Source organism: Mesocricetus auratus, unplaced genomic scaffold (genome assembly GCF_017639785.1).
Source record: "Mesocricetus auratus isolate SY011 unplaced genomic scaffold, BCM_Maur_2.0 Super-Scaffold_100026, whole genome shotgun sequence".
Taxonomy (NCBI): Eukaryota; Metazoa; Chordata; class Mammalia; order Rodentia; family Cricetidae; genus Mesocricetus; species Mesocricetus auratus.
The window spans coordinates 12276227-12286078 of NW_024429207.1; positions in this window are offsets into that span (position 1 = coordinate 12276227).

Consider the following 9852-nt stretch of genomic DNA (forward strand, 5'->3'; position numbering starts at 1 on the left):
ACACACGTACGAACATCTGATCTTTAACAAAGAAGCTAAAAATATACAATGGAATAAAGAAAGCATCTTCAACAAATGGTGCTGGCATAATTGGAGACTGGCATGTAGAAGAATGCGGATCGATCCATGTTTATCGCCATGCACAAAACTTAAGTCCAAATGGATCAAAGACCTCAACATAAATCCAGCCACACTGAACCTCTTAGAAGAGAAAGTGGGTGGTACCCTTGAACGAATTGGTACAGGAGACAGCTTCCTGAACATAACACCAGTAGCACAGACAGTGAGATCAACAATTAACAAATGGGACCTACTGAAACTGAGAAGCTTCTGTAAGGCAAAGGACACAGTCAGCAAGACAAAAAGGCAGCCCACAGAATGGGAAAAAATATTCACTAATCCCACATCTGACAGAGGGTTGATCTCCAAAATTTACAAAGAACTCAAGAAGCAAGTCTCCAAAACAGCAAAGGACCCAATTAAAAAGTGGGCTGCAGAACTAAATAGAGAGTTTTCAATAGAGGAGTCTAAAATGGCTGAGAGGCACTTGAGAAAGTGCTCAACATCCTTAGCCATCAGGGAAATGCAAATCAAAACAACTCTGAGATACCATCTCACTCCTGTCAGAATGGCTAAAATCAAAAACACCAATGACAATTTATGCTGGAGAGGATGTGGTGAAAGGGGGACACTCCTCCATTGCTGGTGGGAGTGCCAACTGGTTCAGCCACTTTGGAAATCAGTATGGAGATTCCTCAGAAAAATGGGAATAAACCTACCACAAGACCCAGCAATCCACTCTTAGGCATATATCCAAAAGATGCCCATTCATACAACAAAGATGTCTCTTCCACTATGTTCATAGCAGCTTTATTTGTAATAGCCAGAACTTGGAAGCAACCTAGAAGTCCCTCACCCGAAGAGTGGATAGAGAAAATGTGGTACATCTACACAGTGGAGTACTATTCAGCAGAAAAAAATAATGGAATCATGAGATTCGCAGGCAAATGGATGACACTAGAAGAAACCATCCTGAGTGAGGTAACCCAGTCACAAAAAGAGAAACATGGCATGTACTCTCTCATATATGGATTTTAGACATAGATCTGGGGAGTGCCAGCCTACAATCCTATGGCCAGAGAGTCTGGGAAACAGAAACTTCATTTAGTGGCTGATCGAAGAAGAGGCAGACTCCCTTGGTTAAGTACTGAGCTGAACTCAAGAAAGCCAGTAACAGAGAGGGAGGACTGATGATCAAAGGGATTAAGACTGGGCTGGTTTAACCCCCAGAAACAGCTGACCAGACAAAGGTTAACTCTTGAATCCCAGGCATCAGCCTGGGAATCCAGCATGGGACTGATCAAGACCCCCTGAATCTGGGTGTCAATGAGGAGGCCTAGGTAATCTATTGAGCCTTGGGCAGCAGATCAGTACCCATCCCAAGTATACACACGGACTTTGGACTCCCATAGAACAATGTAAGGTGCACTCTCACCCTGAACTCTTGGGGAAGGGTCTAGGCCCTGCCCTATATGAAATGACAGACTATGGACATCCCCATGGAGGGCCTCACCGTCCCTGGGGGAATGAGGGGATAATGGGGGAGATTAGGGGTGGGCACGGGAGGAGGGGAGGGAAAGGGAGAGGGACCTGGAACTGACTTGTGAAGCAACCTTGTTTCTTATCTAAATTTAAACTGGAAAATAAAAAAAGCAGACATATCATTATTGAGTAGAATGAAAACGTAAGTCACATTTTCTCTCTCATCTTTGTTTCTACATTGTTCCATGCCTCTGCCTCTGTCTCTCTGTCACGCACATACATAGACATATTTTTTTTAAATAGAGACCATAAGACAGTGGTTTTCAGTTGAGGGCTGTTTTGACCCTCAGGGGCCCACTTGGCAGCATCTGGGTTCATTTTTGTTGGCACAACAGGGAGAAGGAGCAGAGATGTTAACAGCAGCCAGGAGGTAGGAGGCAGGAGTAATGTTAAACATCCTACCACACACAAGACACCCACCATGGGAGGACCAATGACAAAGAATGATTTAAACCCAAAATATCAATAATACCAAGGTTAAGACTCCTTAATGGGCAAATAGTGTAGACACAGAGCAGGTTCAGACCAGTTTTAGCTTGTTTACTTTTTGTGCCTTTGGCACATTTCCTGACACATGGTAAGTGTGAAAGTATTTGATAAATCCATGTATTATTATTTTTTTAGTTATATAAGGCATATTTTAAAATGTGCTTTTACTTACCATGTGCTCTTGTTTTCTTTTTCTCCCCACATATTTTTTTTTACACAGAACAGCTGACTTTGTTTTTCATGTGTTAATTGTAAGAAAAAAAATCTGGTTTTGATTACAATTGAACCTTTATCCAGTGGAAAAAATAATGGCATGTGATCTTATGAGGAGAAAAATGGTGCTGTGCAGAAGCATAAAATATACACAATTCCAAAGTAAGAAAAACAAATGTTTTCCTTGGTTGAAACTCTCCTATGAAAACTTACATTTTTTCTGACTAGATAACTATATACTCTTGGTTGTATAATCATTGGTAAAATTATTTAAAAAAGTGATAAACTAAAGTAGCACATAATCATTTCACGGTATCTTAACTAGAACACAGGCTTTATGGAATGTGAAGTTAAGCATTTCTTGGAAACCTGACAAGTGTTTATCAACATTATGCTTTTACATTTTTTTTTACAAGCCTACAGGGAGAATCAGGCAGATTTTTCTTTTCATTTTTTTTCCTTTTCTTTTTTCAGAGACTGGGACTCTGACAGTCCTAAATCTTAAATGGATTACTCAGCAAGCAGCAGGGACCCACCTGTTCCTGCCCTTCCAGTGCTAAGATTACAGCAGCATGCCACCATGCCCAGGTTTTTTTTAAATGTGATACTATGTCTGCTTTTTGTTTTGCTTTGTTTGTTTAATACCTGGGATCTAGGGATCATACTCTGGTGCTTCATGCTTGTCAGACAAGCACTTTGGGGACTAAGCCATCTCCCCAGTCCTGAACCCACTCTTTTTTTTCTTTTTCCCAGAGACAGGGTTTCTCTTTGTAGCTGTGTAGATCAGGCTAGCCTCAAACTCACAGAGATCTGCCTGCCTCTGTCTCTCAAGTACTGGGATTAAAGATGTGTGCTACCACCACCCAGCTGAACCCATTCTTTAGAATGCATGTTTTCATTTATTTTTTTCTAATCATGCCATGTTCATTTCAATGTTCCTGGAAGCTGTAAATGAAAATGCTTTCCAGATCAAAGTCTCTTATTCATAAGATAAGAAGGGCAAAGGGTGAGCAGTGTTTGAATGAAGAGGGTAGAAACTACAGTTGAGAAAGGAAGGAGGATTGATTGATTGATTGATTGATCGATCGATCGATCTGCTGCCTCCAGAGTGCTGGGATTAAAGACTGTAGTACCATGCACAGCTGAGGAAGGAGTTTTAAAGTTGAACTATACATAGTATTTCCCCAGTTTTTCTATTTTCTGCCTTGACTGTCATCTTTGTGTGCGTGCGGGTGTGTGTGTGTGTGTGTGTGTGTGTGTTGTATGTGTGTTGAACTCCCTTCTGCAAGGCAGTCATAATCTTTTTTGTTTTGTTTTTCAATGCAGGGTTTCTCTGTGTAGTCCTGGCTGTCCTGGAACTTGCTCTGTATACCAGGATGGACTCAAACTCAGAGATTTTTGCCAGATTCTGCCTCCCAAGTCTGGGATTAAAGGCCTGCATCACCATGCCTGGCTACCACCTGTAATCTTTTAAGCCGTGTATTGTTTGTGTTTTCTTTGGAATTGCCAATTTATGCCTTTTGTTTCATTTTTTTTCATTTTATATACATATAAAAGTGTATAGTCAATTTCTCATATTTATTAGAAGGGTTTGATGACAATTTAATATTAGGGAAAGAACCACATCTCTTGTAAGGAGAAAACATCTCTGGTTTTTGGCGGATGACCTTTAATGAGCTATTATTACGTAAAGCCCAGGCTAATATTGTGAAATGGAACCCTTGTGGAAATAAAAACCAATATTCCTCTGTATAAATCTATTCTTGTTTTCTTCGTGCTGATAGTGATGTTACTAGTTTTTATTCTTATCTTTGCTGGGGAGATAGAAAATTTGTCCCTTTTTTATATGGCAAGAGAGAAGATAAGGATAAAGCATGTTCAAAAACACCTCATGCATGGGAGATTTGATCCCTTGTAACCTCAGCTCTTAAGAAGTAAAGCAGGAGGATCACGGGGGTGGGGAGGGATTCAGGCCAGTTCAGGCTACATGAGACTTTTTTTCAAAAGGAAACAAAACACCCACCTGATGCACCAGCCTCACATTCAAGGGATCAGGGCAGCCCCTGAGCTCCCAGAGTGACCCAGAGCAGGACAACCAGGCTTTTTCAGACAGCACTGTTGGGATTTTGCTTGGAAATGACAACAGCTCTATCATTGCCTGCACAGAGCACTAGGGAGCAGTGGAAAGATTCTTCCATTGAACTCTGCATCCAAACTTGGCTTTAACCTTGATCACTTACACATTAAAATTTGCCATTGCTGTTGGTTATTCATGAGGTTCTGTCTTACATATTATATAATCATAGGGTGAGTGTGGTGGCAGGTTTTATGTCAACTTGACACAAGCTATAGTTATCAGAAAGGAGAGCACCCCAATCAAGAAAATCCCCCATAAGATCGTATTATAGGCAACCCTGTGGAGCATTTTCTTATGTAATGGTTGATGGAGGAGGGCCCAGTCCATTGTCGGTAGTGCCACTCCTGGGCAGGAGGTCCTGGGTGCTATTGGAAAGCAGAACGAGCAAGCCAGTAAGCTGCAGACCTCCGTGGCTTCTGCATCAGCTCCTGTCTCCAGGATCCTGCTCAGTTTGAGTTCCTGTCCTGACCTCCTTCAGTGATGGACAGTGATGTGAAAGTGTGAGCCTAATTGACCCTTCCCTCCCAACTTGCTCTTGGTATCACTGCAAACAGAGACGCTAACTGAGACAGTAAGGTAGGTGTTTCGTAAGTAGTAACAGACAATAAATAGGAAACACAAGTAGATCTTAGGTTTGATATGGTTGGATCACTTAATTTTATACATGAGAAAACTGACGTTCAAAGAGATGAAATGACTCGCTGAAGTAAGTGATGATGGATCTTCCAAAGCCATGCAGATGCCAGTTTTTAGTAAAATGAATGGATGATCCATTAACTGTACAGCTCATATGAAACCAGTCTCTATATCCATCACCAAAGGAGCTAATGGACATCACACACACACACACACACACACACACACACACACACACACACTCACACTCAAACTGTATTCAGTAGTAAAGAATAAAATTATAGGAGTTGCAGGAAAATGGATAGAGCTGTAGACCCTCATATTAAATAAAACAATCCAGACTCAAAATATCAAATATATGTGGAATCTATACTTAAAACTATATACAAGAAAAACCTGAAACAGAGGAGAAGAGAGAATGAATAGAACCATTGTGTATCAAAAACAGTACAGAAATCCAGCTTTCAATAATGGGTTTGGATCAAGGCCTCCCATCAGATCCTGCAGTCAGTATTCTCTGTTTTTAACTCTTACCAGTGATGGTGTTTGTTATTTCTACCCAGCTCTGTTGTCTGAAGCCTCTGAGCTCCCAGAGTGACCCAGAACAGAACAGACAACCAGGCTTTCAGACAACACTGTTGGGATTTTGCTTGGAAATGACAACATCTCTATCATCGCCTGTACAGAGCACTAGGGAGCAGTGGAAAGTACACCCGTACTGTGTGAAATTAAAACTTAACTGACATTTGTTATAGCTACCAATTAATAAAGACCTGATGCTTTTCAAAAGGTTTTAAAAGACCTATATACACCAGGCATAAGGTATAAGGAGGACTACATGGTATGTGCTGGAGAGGGCTTTAAAGGAAGGAGGAACAAGAGAGCAATGGGGGGAGGACAAAGAAAGATGTTGCATTTCCCCCTTACGCGCAGACTCTAGCTTTGCTACACACACATGATACGCAAGCAAAAGAGTTCTTTGGGAGGAAGAATGGGGCTGGCAGGAAAAGGAGGGGGAGTAAGTGAAGGTAACGGGTGGTGAATATGAGCAAAATCCAATGAAAATATTACAGTGAAATCCATTATTTGCTGTGCTAACTAAGAAAAATCAATAGAATTTCAAAAAGAGGACCAACCAGTTACCTGGGGAAATACACTAGCAGACAGATCAGTTACCTGGGTCTACTTGGTGACAGGGCTGAGAGCCGACTTGCCACTGCTGTAGTTTGAGTTGGCAGGAGAAGGACAAACTGAAATTAAATCTCCACACTGGGATTTGCTCAAATATCACATACCAGGCAGGCATCCAATCCAGCAGGCACAATGCAGAGTCCAGTGGGTTCAGATGACAGCAGCCCTATGTCTAATGTGTAAAATGAAGAGTTAGTTCTCTAGATGAGGTATTCCAAAAAGAGAAGAAAAGGATTTATTTGCCACTGCTTAGCTGACTCATCCCAGAGGTAGAAAATCATGATGTTGAAGGGCCTGTACTTTCTCTCCAGTGAAAATGTTCTTAGACAAGAGAAGAACAGTGAATAGGACCATTTCTTAAAAAGAAAGCCCTCGCCAGGTGGTAGTAACACTTGCCTTTAATTCCAGGCCCCAGGTGACAGACACAGGTGATCTCCGTGAGTTCAAGGCCAGCCTGGTCTACAGAGGGAGTTCTAGGACAGCCTCCAAAGCTACAGAGAAACCCTGTCTAGAAGAACAACAGAAAAACAAACAAAAAGAAAGAAATCCCTGAAGATGATCCGATGTCCTTTGCTCTCCAAGGCTCCTTGTTTGGCTTTCAATTCGGAGTCATGGCCCACAATGCGCACATTTTCTAGGTAAAATACATCAACATGTTAGAAGGCAATTCTCTTTTTTCTGTATTAATACATTAGCATTCCTGTTTCATACAGTCCTTGAGAAAGAAAGTATTGAGTCACTTAGTCTAGAGACTCTCTAAGGGAGCCCCATAAATCTGCTTCTAGGAAATGTGAACCTTAATGACCTCACAGTTTACTTCAGTGAAGCTTGTCTTAAAAACCTCTGCCCTGGGAGCCAGGCATGGTGGTGCACGCCTTTAATCCCAGCCCCTGAGGGACAGAGATGGGTGGATTTCTGTGAATTTGAGGCCAGGCTAGTCTGCATAATGAGTTCCAGGACAGCCAGAGCTACCTAGTGAGACCTCTGTCTTGAAAACAAACAATAACAACACTCAAAACATATATTGGCAGGGCTGCAGGTGCTCATGTGATGAGAGCCCTGATTGCTCTTCCAGAAGGCCCAGGTTTGATTCCCAGCAGTGCCTATATGGTAGCTCACAACATTCCGTAAGTCAAGTCTCAAGGGATTCAGCACCTTCTTCTGGCCTCTGCGGACAATAGTCACACACATGGTGCACAAACACATATTCAGACCTAACACCCACACGTAACATAAATAAAATTAAAACACAAAGCAAAAACCCATTAGGCATTGGGATTGAGGAAACAGTTCCATTGTTAGAGTGCTTGTCTGGTAAGCATTAGTGTGGCACTGGATAATGCCAGCACCCTGGGAAGCAGAATGGAGGCAGGAGGATCTGGAGTCCCGGGGCAGCCTGAGCTACAGGAGAGCCTATCAATAAACAAATACTCATGCCTTAAGTTATGCATCCCAACCTTTCTGTTTCTGGTCCATTGCCTCAACACTGAACCAACCTGCTCCTCATCTTTAATTTTTTCCTTACACTTCTTTCAGGTTCTTGGGTCTGATTCTCATTTCTGAGGTTTTGTACAATCACGTGATTGATGCTGACATTTTTTTTTTGGGAGAGGTGGAGTAGATCCAAGGTCATGTGCTACGCCAGATAAGGGCTTTATAACCTTGGCAATTGAGCTGTAGCACTAGCTTCCTCCCTCCCTCCCTGAATCCCTCCATCCAATCTATGGTAGCCTAAGAGTAGCCTAGGCCAGCCTCGAGCCTGCAGTCTTCCTGCCTCGGCCTCTTGAGTGCTGACAGTACAGGCATTGTGCGACCACATTCACGGTTTCCTATCTTTCTTTATGACTATTCTTCCACTATGTTCTGCTCCCCCCCTCCCCGCTGATTGTCTGGCAAAACTCCTAGAAACTGCAGTTTGGGGCATGCCTTCACAGGACGCTGACCCTAAATTTTGTCCTTACTGTCTGGTTATTTTCCCCTGGGTTTCTTTCTGGACAATGATCTGAACTACTTCTTTGATTGAGAGGGTAACCTACCTCTCACTGTGAGGTTCTTGAATTCAGAGCCACATTGCCTGTGAGTTCTGGCTTCACCTCTTGCTAGCTGTGCCAGCTTGGGCAAATCACTTCAGCCTTTGTGGCTTATGACCTCACTTGTGAAGCAGATGGACCAGTAGGATGTTGAGGCTGAGTGAATGTAGTTACTGCTGTGGCAAGGGGAACATAGCTCCCTGGTAAAACAGGTTCTGAGGATATGCTAGTCCACAGGTCTAATCCTCAGCATCACCAAAAGGCAAAGACAAAAAAAGTTCTTACTATATTTGGCACGTAGAAAATGTTGCGAGTGTGGTAGTTATTGCTATCGCTACTATTGCCCCCTCCTGTGAGTATCCTGTTACATCAGAGCCTAGCAGTTATTTTGAATGAGGAGAAAGCAATACAGATATAAGGAAGACAAATAAGTTCAAAATATCACCCTTTACCGTGTTGTTTAAAATTCCATGTTTTCCTTTTGATGTCAGCAGCTTAAATTCTCTACCATTTCAAATGCCACAATTCCACTTCTCCTGTCTGGGTGAATCACTTCAGTCTAAATGACATTTTTTTTCCAAGTCTTCAGGACTAACTTTTCTACAAGATCGACCAAATTTTTGAAGTAAATCATAAGACAGTGTTTAACAGGGAAGGTCAAATATAGGTAATGTTTTCGCTGGGTAAATAACAAGGGACGGGAGGAAAACGTACACTTTACCAGAATCTGAGTTAAGAAATCGGGGCAACAGGACAAACAGCAAACAGCAAACAACGACTTGGGTTACATCAGCGTGAAAAGAGAATCGATGACCTGGGTTTCCAGTCTGAAACTGTTACACAACATGATTAGTGGAACTGGAAAGTTACCTATTACATGTTAGAAACTGCTCCAGAGGCTTTGAAAACAAAAAGAAGAGTTTGCTGAGAGTACAGCTGATGCTTACAGGTGTCACAATTTCACACATCAAGAATGCTTTTGCTAATGGATAGCCCCACGTCATGAAGATATGGGCAGCATTCATGGGACTTTAGTGGGTTAGCAGAAAAAAAGAAAGAAGGGGGGAGGAAGAAAGAAGGGAAAAAAGGAAGAAAACAAAGAATTGAAGTTGGGAGGGGGACATGCTGTCAAGGACATGGGGGAACTCGGAGAGGAATGGGAGATGGATAAGATAATATTTCTTGTTTTCATGTCTGAAGTTGTCAAGAATAAAGAAAGAACAATAAGATCACATAAACTGGCCATTCCATGTTGGTGTTTATAAACCGGTGATGGTGATGCTTTCATACCTAAGAAAAGTGTGACCTCTATCCATGTCTTAGCTGAAATTATGCTTTAACTCTCCTCTTTGCAGGTGGCAGTTTATTAACTTTGAGATCTACAAGGCAAAACTTTACATGCACTTTGATTTTAGGATAGTTAAAGTACAAAATCCTCTGAATGAAGACAACTATAAAAGGCTAAAATAAAGATACGTAATCCAATAAAAATTGCATGTAAGTGGGAGAAATTGAAAACGTAAGAGTATTGGGGTTTGCCCTTGATTTATTTAT